The sequence below is a fragment of the Solanum dulcamara genome, chromosome 10 (genome assembly GCF_947179165.1).
Source record: "Solanum dulcamara chromosome 10, daSolDulc1.2, whole genome shotgun sequence".
In the NCBI taxonomy this organism is placed as follows: Eukaryota; Viridiplantae; Streptophyta; class Magnoliopsida; order Solanales; family Solanaceae; genus Solanum; species Solanum dulcamara.
The window spans coordinates 10,162,401-10,180,346 of record NC_077246.1 but is presented as its reverse complement, the minus strand read 5'-3'; the positions used below and the strand labels follow the sequence as shown (position 1 = coordinate 10,180,346).

The 17,946-nt window shown below is 38.3% G+C and overlaps 1 pseudogene; it reads left to right on the top strand.

Annotated features, from left to right (window-relative positions):
* Window positions 1-481: 481 nt before the first annotated feature.
* On the top strand, window positions 482-7,774 carry LOC129905027 (polyubiquitin-like; annotated as a pseudogene).
* Window positions 7,775-17,946: the final 10,172 nt, after the last annotated feature.

Here is a 17,946-nt window from a genome sequence, read left to right as displayed (position 1 = left end):
CCAATGGGAACAGAGTAGGGGTGAGGATGTTGAACCTGCTAGATGGGATGAGTTTGAGGGAGCCTTCCTTGACCACTTCTTTCCCCGAGAATTGAGGAAAGCGAAAGTGGAGGAATTTGTAAAGCTGAAATAGGAGGGTATGTCGATTAAGGGGTATGGCCTAAAGTTCATACAACTGTCCAGGTATGCTACAGAAATGATTCCAGATGTGAGGTCAAAGATAAGGAAGTTCATCTCCGTATTAGGGAGGCATGTGAAGAAGGAGTGCAAGGCAGCATTATTGATCTCGGATATGGATATTTCCAGATTAATGGTGTATGCTCAACAGGTAGAGGAGGAGAAAAGAAAAGACAGAGAAGAGCACCTGAGCAAGAAGGCAAAATCAGCGGGCCCTGAGGGTGAACTGAGGCAAAGCAAGGGCAACATGTCCTTCTTCCAGAAGAGGCCTTCCAACTATGCCTCATCTACCGCCAGTGCACCGATGCCGCAGAACAGGTATGTTCGGCAGGGATAAGGTCGCCAGAATTTTAGACCCTAGGGTTTTCAATCCCAAGCTAGCATGGGTCAAGGTGCGCAAGGGAAGCCATCATACATCAAGTGTGGTAAGATTCACTTGGGAGAGTGTAGAGCGGGAAGGATGGGTTGTTATAAATGCGGCCAAATAGACCATTTTCAGAAGGAGTGTTTAGCATAGGGGAACAGAGCCCAGTTCTCTACCACCAGCTAGGGGTAATCAGAGGGGCGCTACTTCAGGTACGAGTGGAGGTACAAACCGTCTATATGCCATGGGTAGTCGCCAAGATCAGGAGAACTCTCCAAACGTCATAACGGGTATGATTTGAGTCTCTTATTTCGATTGTTATATATTGATGGATCCGGGTGCCACCCTATATTTTGTGACTCCTTATGTGGCTAGTAAATTCAATAAAATTCCTGAATGCCTTCTTGAGCCTTTTAGTGTGGCCACTCCTGTCGGTGATTCTGTCTTAGTTGGGAGAGTCTATAGAGATTGCACTGTGTCCATTTATCATAGGGACACTTTGGCCGACCTAGTTGAGTTGGACATGGTTGATTTTGATGTGATCATTGGCATGGACTGGCTCTATGTCTGTTATGCCTCTATTGATTGTAGAACTCAGATTGTCACATTCAAATTCCCGAGAGAGGCTGTCATAGAGTGGAAGGGTAGTCCTGTTGCGCCTAAGGGTAAGTTTATTTCATACCTTAGGGCTAGGAAGCTAATCTCACAAGGGTGTATTTATCACATTGTTCGAGTGAAAGATGACAGAATTGAGTCTCCATCCCTTGAGTCGGTTCCGATTGTCAACGAGTTTCCGGATGTTTTTCCTGAAGATCTGCCTGGAGTCCCTCCTGATAGGGAGATCGACTTTGGGATTGATGTTCTTCTTGATACCCAGCCTATCTCAATTCCTCCTTAAAGAATGGCCCTAGCCGAGTTGAAAGAGTTGAAGGAGCAGTTGAAGGACTTGTTAGATAAGGGATTTATTAGGCCGAGTGTCTCGCCATGAAGAGCTCCGGTCCTATTTGTTCGAAAGAAAGATAAGTCCCTTAGGATGTGTATTGACTACAGGCAGCTGAACAAGGTCACCGTAAAGAACAAATACCCTCTCCCCAGAATAGATGATTTATTTGATCAGCTTCAAGGTGCCACGTGCTTCTCAAAGATAGACTTGAGATCCGGTTACCACCAGTTGAAGGTGAGAGAATGTGATATTCCGAAGACTGCTTTCTGGACTCGTTATGGCCACTTTGAATTTTTGGTCATGTCCTTTGGGTTGACTAATGTCCCTGCCGCTTTTATGGATCTCATAAACCGAGTATTCAATCCATATCTTGATATGTTTGTGATTGTGTTCATAGATGATATTCTGGTTTACTCCAAGAATGAGGAGGAGCATGCCCATCATCTTAGAGTCGTCTTACAAACCTTCAGAGACCAGGTATTGTATGCAAAGTTCTCCAAATATGAATTTTGGCTTGCATTAGTGGCCTTCCTAGGCCACATTATATCTGGAGATGATATTCAGGTTGATGCTCAAAAAATTGAGGCAGTGAAGAGTTGGCCCAGACCCACATCCCCGATAGAGATAAGGAGCTTCTTGGGTTTGGCTGGCTATTATCGAAGGTTCGTAGAGGGATTCTCTTCCATATCATCACCATTGACTAAGCTGACTCTAAAGAAGGCTAAGTTCCAATGGTCTGAGGCTTGTGAGGAGAGTTTCTAGAAATTGAAGACTAAGCTAACCACTGCCCCTGTTCTAACCTTGCCCGATGGTACAGAGGGTTTTGTGATCTATTGTGATGCATCCAGAATTGGTTTGGGTTATGTGTTAATGCAAAGGGGGAAAGTGATAGCCTATGCTTCAAGACAGCTTAAGGTTCACGAGAGAAATTACCCAACTCATGACCTTGAGCTCACGGTTGTGGTGTTTGCGCTTAAAATCTGGCGCGCCACTACTTGTATGGAGTGCATATTGATGTATTCACTGATCACAAGAGCTTGCAATACGTCTTTAGCCAGAAGGAACTCAACCTAAGGCAAAGGAGATGGCTTGAGCTACTCAAGGACTATGATATGAGCATCCTCTACCATCCAGGTAAAGCTAATGTTGTGGCTAATGCTCTTAGCAGGTTGTCTATGGGTAGCACTGTCCACGTGGAGGAAGTAAGGAGAGAATTGGCGAAGGAGGTACACAGATTATCCCGCTTGGGAGTTCATCTGGAAGAGAACAATGAAGGCGGAGTTACTATTCAGGATGGGTCTACGTCCTCACTTGTGGCAGAGGTAAAGGAGAAGCAAGACCAAGATCCTATCCTTCTCTAATTGAAGGGAGTTGTTCACAAACAAGAGGTAATGGTTTTCACCAAAGGGGGAGATAGTGTGTTGAGGTACCAAAATAAATTATGTGTGCCGGATGTCGATGATGTTCGAGAGAGGATTATGGCCGAAGCACATAGTTTCAGGTACTCCATTCATCCAGGCTCCACAAAAATGTATCATGACTTGAAGGAAATCTATTGGTGGAGTGGGATGAAGAAGGATATTGCGGAATTTGTTTCCAAGTGCCCGAATGGACAACAGGTTAAGGTTGAGCATCAAAGTCCATGTGGTTTAGCCCAAAACGTAGAAATTCCAGAATAGAAGTGGGAGATAATCAACATGGACTTTATTACAGGCTTGCCGAAGTCCCGAAAGCAACATGATTCCATTTGGGTGATTGTGGATAGAATGACGAAATCAGCTCACTTCTTGGCAGTTAAGACTACTGATACCGCAAAAGATTATGCAAAGTTGTATATGCAGGAGGTTGTCAGATTGCATGGGGTCCGTTTGTCTATCATCTCAGACAGAGGAACTCAATTCACTTCTCAATTTTGGAAATTCTTTCAGAAGGGATTAGGTTCGAGGGTGAACTTGAGTATAGCCTTCCATTCCCAGACAGATGGCCAAGCAGAGCACACCATCCAGACATTAGAAGATATGTTGAGGGCATGTATGCTTAACTTCAAGGGAAATTGGGATGATCACTTACCTCTCATAGAGTTTGCATACAACAATAGCTATCATGCAAGCATTCAAATGGCTCATTATGAAGCTTTGTATGGGAGAAGGTGTAGGTCTCCCATTGGGTGGTTTAAAGTTGGTGAAGCCGAGTTGATTGGGCCTGACCTTGTTCATCAAGCCATGGAGAAGGTGCGAGTTATTCGAGAGAGGCTAAAGACAGCCCAAAGCCGCCAAAAATCTTACACCGATGTGAGGAGGAGAGACTTAGAGTTTGAGGTGGATGATTGGGTGTATTTGAGAGTGTCACCCATGAAGGGTGTCATGAGGTTTGGAAAAAAGGGGAAGCTTAGTCCTCGATATATTGGTCCTTACCAGATATTGAGGCGGATTGGGAGTGTTGCTTATGAGTTGGAGTTGCCTTCAGAGCTAGCCTTTATTCATCCGGTATTCTACGTTTCGATGTTGAAAAAGTGCTTGGACGATCCCTCGTTTGTAGTCCCCATTGATATCATTGGAATTAAGGATAGCTTGTCTTATGAAGAGGTTCCGGTCCAAATTCTTGATCGCCAAGTTCGCAAACTGAGGAACAAAGAAATCGCCTCATTCAAAGTCCTGTGGAGAAACCAATTTGTTGAGGAAGCCACATGGGAAGCAGAGGAAGCCATAAAATCTGAATATCCCCATCTATTCACGAGGAGAATGTTGAAGGTAATGACCATTTCCTTGACTTGAATTTATTTGTACCTTCTTGAGTCTTGATTGATAATTGATTGAGAATTTGACTGATTGAATGAATGAGTTTTGATTGTGATTTGCACCCCGAGTCTATTCTTGATTTCTCATCATTCGAGGACGAATGATCCCAAGGGGGAGATAATGTAACACCCCTCAAATTTTTCCAAAGATTTGAACCCTTCTTGTGTTCGGGAGGGGGGTCGAACTCGAGTATCTTGAAATATATTCATGAGTTAAGATGAGTCTCTAAGGGACAGAGTAGTATTAGAGGTGATGTGGGGTCACCAAGGACCCCTAGGACCGAGCTAAGCCCAAAAGATCCATCGTGGCTAAGTTAAGGATGAGTTCATATAAGGGTCGACTTTTGATGACCCTATCTTTTGAAGGACGTCAATCTAGGTGGCCCATGACCTATCAAAGTAAAGGTCGTCGAGTCTTCTTTCCAATGCCACCAAGGACGTAAATTTTGGAGTTCGGAGTCAAAAGATATGACGATCCTAAGATGAACTAGCACGGTAGGAATTTCATTTTTTGGCCTGGGTCGCAACTGCTGGGGAAATGGCCTTGGCGCTGTAAGGGCACAACGCGACACTATAGCGCCAGAATGCCTCAGTAGTTTGGTCCTTGGGGCGATGCGCCACTAAAAGTTGTGCAAGGTTTTATAGGCCAAATTTCCAGAACCCAGAAAATTTGGCCTTGGCGCTGTAAGGGCGCGACGCGCCACTATCGCGCCAGAAACATGCCTCAGTAGTTTGGTCTATGGTGCGGCGCGCCACTACGAGGTGTGTAAGTTTTAGGCATGTTTCAGCCTTGCACTGCAATGGCGCGATGCGCCACTATCGCGCCAGGTGCATTTTTGCCTATTTTTCAGAACTTTTGAGAAGGGGCAATTTGGGAATTGCCCCAAATTATATATGTATCACCCTAGACTATTTTGGGATTATTTATTCAGCCCCCACTCTCTCTCTAAATGCCCTAGAAACCTCTCCTCTCTCTCTCTCTCTCTCTTCTTCCTCTCCAAATCCTTCTCCAACAAGAAGAGTTCCAAGAGCTTCAAGATTTGAGTTCTCCATTGAAGACCCAATATCAAGGTTTTCTTCAAGTCTTCACTAATGTATGTAAGGCTATCTAAAATATGGATTGAGTTCATCCATGTGCCCTACTCTTGCTTTGAGGTTAGATGTTTATGAGAATAGAGTTTCTTGGTATTGTTTGTGTTTGTATGAACTTGGTCCTCTATCTATTTGATTCTATATGTGTCAATGTTATTGAGCTAAGAGGTTCCAAAAATGAGCTCTTAGTTGAGTATGAGTAGTGAAGAAATGAGTTGTGAAATATGTTCTATTTATCTTTTTACTATGTAGATTATGATAAAGGATGCTATTTTCTTGAGAATGTTGCTCAATATGAAATGTCTATTTAAAGTCTTGAAATTGTGATAAGCCTCAAAGATTTCTCAAATGGATCAAAGAAATGATTGATTATATCTAGATGATGCTATATATGTGCATTTAAATTCTTTTGAAGATATGATTGAGATTTATCGGATAGTATGATCAGAAGAGATTCGATTGTGATAGAGTTGATGAGTTGACAAGGTTGTAATAAGACTTGTTGATGTGATTTGATTGAGTTGATTGGATGGAGTTTTATGAGAATTGAGTCTTGGGAGGAGTATCGAGCACCGAATTGGGAAAAAGTATAGTCCATATTCGAACCCAATAACTGCATCGCCAAATGTAGGGGGGATGGAACCGTTAAAGTCGGATGCTTCCCCGACAGATCTTTCCTGACATTATAGGACCTAGTTGGATTGGATCCATGATTTTTTGATTCGTTCATACCTTGGCAAAGTATGAACGGACGCGGCAACAATGTCGGTTTGTTGTACTTTCACTGGCTCATAAGTGATGGTTGTCGGATAAGAGAAACTCCCAAATAGGTCTTGATAGTACTCTGAGTTAGATTGAGTTGAATTGTATGTGATTGGTCCCGTCTAAATCATATTATCATTTAGACTTAGGACATTTGATTGAGTTGGTATTCCTCTTGAGTTGAGCTTCCGAGTTGATAAATTCTTCCTTAATGTTCATTGTATTCGTCCATTTTACATACTCGTACATTCCATGTACTGACGCCATTTGGACTGCATCATTTCATGATGCAGAGACAGATACCAGAGGTCATCAACCGACACTCCATTGAAGATCCACATACACTCTCAGCTAGCTGGTGAGTCCTCCTAGTTTCCGGAGGATGTTGAGCCTTCATGTACTGTTGACATTTCCTTTACTTTTATTGTTGGTAGCCATGGACTTGTCATTGGCACCTCTTAGAATGTAATAGAGGCTTCATAGAATGGAGTGTAGGGAGGTCGAACGATTATTTTGAGGAGTCTTATTTTATTGCCTTGTTGGGTTGTAAATGTTTGGCCTTCGGCCCTATATATGAATAGCATTTCTTTAATTGAGTTATCCGCTAAGAGAATGTGATTGATTGAATGTGTGACTGGACCAGGTGGTTCGCTCGGAGGTCAAAAATGGCCTTCGAGTGCCGCCCACGTCTAGGGTACCCTCCCGGGGCATGACAAAACCGTCACAAGGCAAGACATGATTCTATCCCTACTAATCTTCTACTCCTACTAACCTTCTACCCTAATTCGCGACCTCCACTCCTTTCTATCAAAGGTCATGTCCTCGGTGATATAGAGTTGTGTCATATCCTGTCTAATCACCTCTCCCAATATTTTTCGGTCTACCCCTACCCCTCCGCATAATCCCCAAATCAAGCCGCTCATACCTCCTAACTGGTGCATCAAAACCCCTCCTCTGCACATAACTATAGACGTGAAGGTCAATAAAACAGTCTCTTTAAGAGTTAAGGAATCAGATAGTATCATAAACGTCAAATCTTTATTACATGAAAAGGAGGACATAGTGGAATGTCTTCAGCAACTATTTTCAAAAGATGGTCTCCTAACAGATGAACAAAAGCTAGTCAATTATGGCATTACCAAAAACTCAACCTTTCATGCTTATATCAACAATTCAGTCCCGAGGAAATTTTAGGTGAAGAGACCCTATGCAAATGGTGCATTTATGGTTTATTCAAGGATTTCCGATACTATCTAGGATGTCAAATATAGGATTGGGGTCAAAAGGCTTCCTTAATTGTTCGAGACATTAAAATAATTATAGAGAGTAGAGTTGGCTACTCGATAGATTCTATGGATCTGTTTCGGGGGAAACGGAAATTGGAAGCTTTGAAAGACATTATATCACTGTGATATCAGCTAAGAGTCCGTCTTACAGGTGAAGCGTAGAACACTACAGATCTTAATCAAAGATGAGTGGTGAAAGTATCACACTAGACGCGCACAGACACGAGTTGGTCAAGAATGTGAAGTGCATGCTTCTACAGAAGCTAAAACTTGTGTTTGAGGGAAATTTTTTAACTAATTCCCAGGATTTAACGAGCTACAATATTAGAATGCACTTGAATATTGTTTTTTGATTTTCGCAGTTCCGTTCCTACAACAATTATTTGATATTATGAGTTACCATCAACATTAAGAGTTACCAAAAGAAATATTTACATAAGATGAAAGGTGTGGTTTCCAGTACAACCTCCGTTGTTCATAACGTTGATCAGGAACGAACAAAAACTAGCTTTGAAGGAACTATTTTGTAGTGGCATGCTTTATGACAGATTATGTTGTCTCGGAAAGTTTGAAAATACAAAGAAAACAAAGTTCTTAATCGCTTACTGATTGTTCAGACAACTTATTTCGAGCTGGCTACTTTAAAATAAGATATAGTTTTATAACTTAGTGTTTCATTTCCAGTTGTCATAGTTGAACTCCTACAGAATCATTATAATATCACAAGAAGCAAAAACAGTGCTATTTGTTTATGTAACTACATCAAAATAAAGAAGAGAACAAGTACGAGGTACTTTGTGGAAACTAGAGGTGCATCATATATATACTTACAGAGATAAGGATGGAAACAAAGTATGAGCCTCTCTTTGAGACCAAGAAGGCAAAGTGCAGGATTATATATAGGCTATTTTCCACTTCTTCTTTTTTGTGGGATTATTTCGATTTGGGTTTATAGACTATGTAACATACCAAAACCAAGGGAAGATGGTACATTGGGTTGGATTGGAATGGCGCTGAACTATTGTTTGGAATATATTGTCTACTCACTCAATCACTTCGCTGGAACAGAGTTTAGCGTCACATATTTAGAGACAGGCTCTTACAAAGGTACGCGAAGTCCTTATCTATAAGTTTAAGTTACTAGAGAGCCTACACATTACTTGTTTAATTATTGTCCATGAAATAGGTATGAGAAAGAGCTCCCAAGATTAGATATATTTGTGTGTACAGCTGATCCTACGATATAGTCACCAATGACTTCCCTATTGCAACAAAGTCAACGTCGAGGCAAGATCCCCTGCTGCCTATTTTAAGTCTCTGTCTTTGTCAGATCAATTTGATGCAGATTTTTCTCAAATAAAGGTACTCCCTTCTTCTGTTTAATGTGACATTGTTAATTTTTGAAACACAGGTTCTAAGGGTACTTTTGTTACATGTATAAAATGTTTCTTTCTTAAACTTTGTCTTCAATCAAACAACAACAATACAAAATGCTACAAAGGGAGTAGTTGACTTAAATGATTAAAGTCTCCTAACTTCTCAATTATTAAAGTAAGGAATACAACAAAATAGGTGAATGATTCTTCCAACCACCTTAAGGTGTATGCATATAATTCTTTGTTCTTTTTTATTCACGTTACCTACGACATGATGATTGTATATATATGACACTGGTTTAACTCAACCCCAAACGCTAGCTCATGAAGAAAGGATTGTCCAAGTTCATATAAACAAACCACGCGTCCATCCCCAACTAATGTGCAATACCCACCTATCACGTCCAATCCCAAATGGAGCGTGGATCAAAGTCACATCCAATCCTGACTCTAATATCATATAAAGATATGACACCTGCGCCCAATTCAATCCCCAAAAACTAGCTCATGGGGAGGATTGTCATACTTGCAAACCACCAGTCATTCCATAATCAATATAGGACTCTAACCCACTCTAACAATGATAAGGCGGTCCGTTGTGTGCAAAATTACTATAGGAGTGAACGAACTAGTGCCTTGTATGCTTCTGATTTTGTATGTAAAAAGCACTATTTCTGTTCTAAAATTCATGCATAAATCTGACTACAAGCCAGTTAGTAGGTGAAATCACTAAAATGCTAAAGTATATATCGGTTTGATAGCCAACTTTTCTCCTTAATGCTGCAGAGATTATATGAGGACATGGCAAACAGAGTTGAAGTTTGATATAGGGTTGGAGCAATCCCAGATCAAGTAAAATTAGAACATAAACGATTTTCCAAATGGGATTCGTATTCATCCGAGGGAAACCATACTTCCATCTTGCAGGTAGGAAAAGGAACGAAATGAATTATTGAATAGTATTTTTCGACGGCAACCAGGTTTATCTCAACTGGAGTTGGTACCTTTGGTTTCCATATCTATTCTTTGTTCATACACTTGTAGTTACATTTGATGACTTTGGACCTTTGAATAATTTATTAGTTCATACACATTTTCGTGGCTTTGGGTAGTGATGGTAGACTAGGGTCATATTCTTGCTTAGGATCGAGGAAGGGGACGAGGGTAAGGAGGGATAAGTGGGTTAAAGGAGCATCTAGGTTGAGAGTAGGTTCTTGGAATATTGGGACGTTGACGAGAAAGTCCATAGAGCTAGTTAAGATTCTAAAGAAGAGGAAGATTAATATAGCTTGTGTCCAAGAGGCCAAATGGGTAGGTCCTAAGGCTAATGAGGTAGATGGGTACAAGCTTTGGTGCTCGAGTAGATCGAAGTATAGGAATGGGGTAGGCATTTTAGTAGACAGTGATTTAAGGGATCAGGTGGTGGAGATTAGAAGAGTCACTGGTAGGATGATGTCAATTAAGGAAGTCGTTGAAGGAATCACGTTGAACATTATTAGTACTTATGCGCCGCAAGCCGGCTTAGGGGAGGAGGATAAGAAGTGCTTTTGAGAGGATCTGGATGAGATAGTGGGAGGCATACCACCTACTGAGAAGCTTTTCGTGGGAGGGGATTTCAATGGGCACATCAGGTCTATTTTAGGAGGGTACACTACTAAAAAACTGTCAAAAATGATGCAAAAGCGATGAACTACGTCGCTTTTTTGGTTAAATTCGATGGAAAAGTGATGCAGTCACTTCTGTCGCTTTTTTGCTCGTCGCTTTTGAAAGAGCGACGGAAAGGGCTGTAAAAAGCAATGGACTGCGTCGCCCCTATTTTTTTTAATTAAAACAAACAAAAAAAATGACGGATTCCGTCTTTTTATATTTTTTTTAAAAAATAATTATTTAATAAAAAATGATGGACTATTAGTCTTCGTACGTTGCTATGTTCATACTGGTCTTCTTAAAATTTTGCATAAAGTGACGGATAGAGTCCTTTAGTCCGTCGCTTTTCTGGAAAAATATAAAAATAAAAAATAGAAAAGCGACGGACTAAAGGACCCTGTCCGTCACTTTTCTGCAACATTTTTTATAACAGAAACCTACAGTTTCTGTTGCCCACCTGCAATAAAAATTCAATTCACTTTTATTCAATTCAGCCCATTCTAACACAAATAACAACAAACAAAATACGCAAAATACATAATAACAAACATAATTAAACACTTAAAATGAATAAAATCATAATTTAGAATGATTTAAAGTGTTTCAAAGTTAACAAAAAATTTCAAAAATGTTCATAAACTAATATAGGGAACCCTAAGGACTATTTGCTATATATTCATCATTATCATCGGAATCATCCAGAGTGGACCCTCTTGAATAACGGGGCGGAGGCTGACGGGCGAGGTTGTGCACTTGTTCTTTAATTTGCTCAACTTGTTCATTCATACTTTTTTGATCCGCAAGCCTTCTTTTCTCTGATTCTGCCAATGCGCGTGTAAGTTCTGCAATTTGCTGAAACATTGCAGCTATCTAAACCCCGTCAATGACCTCGGCTTGATGCGATGATCCAATACCTTCTAAACCTGATTGGATTCGTCTATATTATTCCTAGAGCCCATTCCATATATTCGGCCCTTGTGGCTGCCTCCAACCACTTTTTCTGTCCAAATTTGAGTGGACTGTTCAGGCGTTAGCTGGACCGAATATCCCATCTCAAGTACGTGCCGCTCATAATATTGCTGCATATTAGAAAATAAAAGTTATAATCGATATATATATATATATATATATATATATTTATATATATAAAATAAAACTTAGAATCAAAATATATTATACATTATATCTTAAATAACTTACATAGGCTGGTTCGGCCCTTTCCTCCACCCACTCATCCAGATCCGACTCATTAATCTTTTTCTTCACATGAGTCTTTTTAAAGAGTTCATGATGATATGGAGTGCGTCCCAATTCCTTTTCCTATAAATAAAAATATAATTAATGAAATAATATTTTGTCAAATAATGTATTTTAGAAAATGAATGTAAACTTAAAATTTAGAAACCTTACCATCTCCCTCTTAAAATTTAGGCTGGCTCTTGCTTTTTTTCCTTGATCGGACAAAATCTTAAATTCTTCGGTATCCCAATACCGGCATAATTCTTCAAATATATGAGGCAACATCCAACTCAAAGGTGCCCGATCATTCCTAGCTTTCTTTAGCCAGCTAGACAGTCTGGCACTCGCTTTTCTTTCAAAAGTGGTCGCAATGATCATATTGTACCTTGGCTCCCAAGTACATAAAGTCTAAAAAAAATGAATAACGTTAAATAATTAGTTAAGTAAAGTATAGTAAAAATATTAACCATAACTTAAAAAAATAGATTTAAACATATATATACCTTGAATTCATTAAACATCGCCTGGCAGATACTGTTTGGAATCTCCCGCCAAGAATGATAAGGCTCAGTATATAGCCTCCTAACACTCTCCTGAAGAGCCCTAGCAGCCTCCTTCAAAAGATGCCACCTGCAAGACACATAATAAACATGTAATTATATCATCAATAATTTATTAATGTAGCAAAAATAAATAAATAAAACATTAAACTTACGAGGATCCATCCGGATCAATCATGACTCTCCCAAGTCTGTCCCTCTGCCCAGGAGCTAACCCAGGCACATCACGTACTGCCTCTAGTCTAGCAGCAGAAGAAGGCGTAGCTGATGCTGTAGGAGTATCAGTCTAAACACTAGAATCTCTAAGTTTCAGAGTAGATATGTGAGGAGACTGAGATCTGGGAAATGGAATTGTGGGAGATGGAGTAGAAAAATATGATACTCTCGGGGGTCGAGCAATAACCTCTGTGGGTTGCTGGTAGGTCTCATCATATGAACAATATCTGACCTGTGAAGAAGAAGAAGTGTCGCATGGTCGGCGGAACTGACTATGGTAAACTAAAGGATCCATAGTCCCAAAAGGCACAACATGAATATCTGTAGGACTAGCTCGGCAGTGTTGCATCTTCGGCACTGAAGATATATGTCTAGGGATATCCTCAGGATCAACAGGTCTCCTAGACTTCTTTTTACTTCTACCAGAATGGCTAACACTAAGATAATCCTGGGATCTATCACCATCACTAAATGACATCTGCATGTAAAGTAACAATACAATATATAAAAAACATAAATTAAATAAAATTAGGATTAGGGAAATAAAAAACTTACATACTAGTGATAATCTACCACTCTATTCTTCCTCACTTGTTTTATTTTCTTTATCTTTCCATTCCTCCTCCTAAGTTGTTTCATATTCATTTGTCAATCCATTCCTCCTCTTCAAATGATTGATATTCCTCATTTACTTCTTCCTCAACATTTGGCATTATAAGTTCATCATCGGAAACCTCTTCTACTATGTGTTGAGGATGTTCTAGTGTGGTTTCCAACTCAACATCAATTTGTCGTTGAAAAAGTGCAACATCATTTTGGTACGCTACATCTAATACATTTTTAATTTCAATTCTTCCCTCAGGCTTTGTCTTAATAACAACCCACCAATCAGCCTTATCTCTACGCAATGGATATGGAGCGTAATAGACTTGCTTAGCATTTTGGGCAATGATATAAGGATCATAACTTCCGTATTGTCTGGTGTGTTTAACTTCAATTGTATTATGTTGTTGGTCCACCATTGTGCCTCTGTGTGATGGGTCAAACCACTTACACCGAAACAATACTATCATTTTTAGGCCAATCTGAATATCTTACTTCAATAATCTCTTGAATGAAACCATAATATTCTACAATTTGGCCATTATCGTCAACATCACCTTGAATGCACACACCACTATTATTGGTTTTCTTGCGCATAGATACTTCTTCAGTTTGAAATTTAAAATCATTCACACAATATTTATTCATTGTATGAATATGAGATTCAAGCCCGAGTGCGATCTCTCTCACAAATGGTGAATGTTCGACACTTGAGTATTCATCATAAACCTACAAATTGATTTCAAAATAATACAACTTATTATAAAATGAAAACATTATACCTATTGATTCAATATAAGCTTTCACACTTGCATAATCCTTTAGCTATGTGGAAAACCGTGTATATATGTCTTCATTGCTCCATATGCTTACGAACTAGCTGATATTGATATGTACAATTTTGATAGTTAGTAATCACTTATTACTATGTAATTTGATAATTTAATTTCACACTTACTTAAGATATGGCTGAATTTCTGGACAATTCAGCAGAATATGGGTCACAATTGATTGTCTTTCCATATTAGTGAAACTTCCTCTTCCACGCTGTTTAGATCCTCGATCACTTTGATTAAAAATTAAAATCAATAGATACATCGGATCACTATCACCTTCATCATTGCTATTAGGCCTATTTCTCCTGCATGGAACTTCATCCCCAAAGTAATAGGAATAAAAGTCACCAGTTTCTCTCGCAATATGAGCTTGAACAATTGAGCTTTCAATTTTTCCTCTCTGTTTAATTATTTGTTTGAAGCTTCCAATTTTTCTAAATATATGTTAACTAATAATTATAGTATATACAAGTGTCATGGCATGATCGATAAAACTTTTTACACCATCAATAAATTCAGGTTTCAAACCACCACCAACTTCATAATGTATGTTATACATCCACAAACGATGATTCATCTACAAAATTACATATATTCAAGCTTAATTAATTAGTTCATAATAACTATAATTCATCGAGACTACAAACTCTAATTAATTTAAGTTATAATTAATTAATTCATACAATAATTAAGTTCAATTTATAATTAATTCAACATATAATTAAGTTCAAATTCTAATTAATTCAAGTTATAATAATTAAGCTCAAGTTACGATTAATTCAAGTTATAATTTAATTAATCCATATAATAATTAAGTTCGAGTTATAATTAATTCAATTTATAATTAAGTTCAAATTCTAATTAATTCAAGTTATAATTAATTAATTCATATAATAATTAAGTTCTAGTTATGATTAGTTCAAGTTATAATTAATTAATTCATATAATAATTAAGTTCAACTTATAGTTAAGTTCAACTTATAAATAATTCAAGTTCTAATTAATTCAAGTCTGATGTTCTAAGTTAAATAAGAACAAAATTACAAGCTTCAAGTATATACAAATTAAAGTTCTAAAATACGAGTATTCAATTATCTAATTAAAGTTCAATTTCATGGAAACATAAAGTTCTAATGAATTAGTTTTAAAGTCTAAAAGTTCAAAATTTATCCAAACCAAAATAATTTATAAAGTTCTGAGTTTCTAAAATTCAAGTATCTAAAGTTCATGTTAATAACCACATGAACTTCTAAGTTCTAGTTACTTCTAAAGTTTAAAGAGTTCAAACATATAAAAACCTAAAAATTTTAAAGTTCAACTTCAAAATTCCTAGAGTTTAAGTTCATGACTTTGAATATTGTCAAACTCTAATTAATTAGCTTAATTAGTTCACAGAGACTACAATTCAACAAGATTTCTAAAGTCAACAAAATTCCAAATTCTAAGTTCTAAGTTCAAGCTCACAATTCAAGTTCTAAGTTCAAGTTCTATATTATATTCATAATTTAATTCAAAAAATAATCCAAATCAAAGCAAAGACCTAAATTAATCTAATTAAGTTTTAAAGTTTGCGTATTCTTGGCTAGAAGTATGATGACCATATTGTGAAAGAGTTCTAAATTTGTACCAAGTATTTGTCATGAATTAGTGAAATTAATTAAGAAACATGGCCAAATTATGAAGAGTGAACTTAACTTCATACATTATATTGCATCTTACATTTGACGAAGACATTGGGTTGCTATGAATCTCTGGAAATTGAATAGGTGGCATTGATAGATCAAACATTTCATTAGCTTGCCTGAATAACTCATGAGTTGCAATAGAAAAATCTTGTGCAGTTTTAGTAACCTTCCAACAAGTGAGATACTGATTAGTAATCCTAAAGCTAATGTTAATAATGATTCTAATTTCATCCTTATTTTCTTGGAAATGTTTCAGAGATTAGAGTTTTTAAGAAACATGACCAAATTATAAAAATGACCAGTAGTGCGAGAGAAAAATGAGTAACTCGAACAACAAGAGTAATTACTTAAACAAAAAAACAACAAATCCAATTTAGATAATGAAAAAAATATCAACTCACCAAGATTCATACCATAGAGATTCAAGTAAATAGAAAACAGAGATTCATAAACAAATTAAATGAACAAATTAATTTTTTTTTCAAAATTAAAACCCTAAACTAACTAACCTTATTATTAACAATACGGAGAAGCTGACGGTGGGGAGAGGCAAAGGCAACGACGGCGACGGGAAGGGCGTGGCGGCGGCAGAGGTGATGCAGCGAAGGGGGTGGGGGTCGGATTTTTAGAGAGAAGGGAGAGGGTTTAGAGAGAGAGAGCAAAGAAAATAACAAAAATTCGGGCAACTGGTTTGAAATATTTCAGAAAGAGCGACGGGCAGTGTCGCTCTGTCTGTTGCTTGTTTAAGTAGTTGACCACCATTTTGACCAAAAAAGCGACGGATAGGGCGACACTATCCGTCGCCTATTTAAAAAATAATTAATAAATAAAATGTAATAAAAAGCGACGAACGGTGATGCCAATTTTAAATAATATTTAATTATTTTTAATTAAAAGCGATGGACTCCGTCATTAATTTTATTTTATAATTACTTTTTAAATATATTTATATATGGCGCAAAAATCCGCCAAAAAAGCGATGGATAAATAGACCCTATCCTTCGCTTTTTATTAAAAAAATTATAAAAAAATATATACAAAACAAAGCGACGGACAAAGTCTCAAAGTCCATTGTTTTTTTGAGAGAGCAGTCCGTCGCTAATATTTCTGTCATTTTTTGAACTATTTTTAGTAGTGGTATGATGATGTGCATGGAGGCTTTGGCTTCGGGAACAAAAATGGAGGAGGAATTTCACTTTTGGATTTCGCAAGAGCTTTTTGGTTAGTGATAGCCAATTCGAGTTTTCCAAAGAAGGAGGAACATTTGGTAACCTTTCATAATTCGGTGCCTAAGACTCAGATAGATTTTTTACTCCTTAGGAGGGATGATAATGGTCTATGCATAGACTGTAAGGTCATTCCGAATGACAACCTTACAACCCGACATAAGCTCTTGGTGATGGATTTAGGAATCGAGATGACGAGGAAGAAGAGGGTCAAGTATGATCAACCTAGGATCAGATGGGGGAGTTTGACCACGGCTAGTGCCCTGGATATGGGAGAGAAATTGAAGGATATGGGGGACTAGGATAGTAGTGGGTATGCGACCAGTATGTGGGATAGGACAGCTAGTTGTATTAGGGTTGTAGCAAGGGAAGTGTTGGGAGTCTCGATAAGTAGTTGTAGTCGGCATCGAGGGAACTAGTGGTGGAATGAAGAAGTGCAAATGAAGGTGGAAGCAAAGAAAATGGCATATGCGAAGTTGATAGAAAACAAAGATGAGGTGGAGAAGTGGACGAATAGGAAACTTTATAAGATAGCGAGGAAGGAGGCGAAGTCGGCGGTTTCGCCGGCGAAAATGACAGCTTTTGAATGCCTTTATGATGAACTAGAAGAGAAAGGCGTGGATAGGAAATTGTTCAAGCTATCCAGGGCGCGGGAGAGAAGGGCACGCATTGTGGATCAAGTGAATTGCATTAAGGATGAGCATGGAAAAGTATTGGTAGAGGAGACCCTCATTAAATAGAGATGACAGTCATACTTCCATAAACTCTTGAATGAAGAAGGGGACAGAGTCATTATGTTGGGAGATTTGGAACATACAAGGAGGCATCACGATTTTGGGTATTGCGGGAGCATTAAGGTCGAGGAGGTTAAAGGTGTTGTTCATTGGATGCGCTGGGGAAGAGCGACTGGACCTGATGAGATCCCTGAGAAATTTTGGAAGAGCGCGAGCTTAGTAGGTTTGGAGTGGCTGACTAGGTTATTTAATGTCATCTATAAGACGGCAATGATACCTGAAGAATGGAGGTCGAGCTTAATGATCCCTCTATAAAAAAATAAGGGGGATATCTAGAGCTGCAACAACTATAGAGGTATCAAGCTTCTAAGCCATAGTATAAAATTGTGGAAAAGAGTAGTGG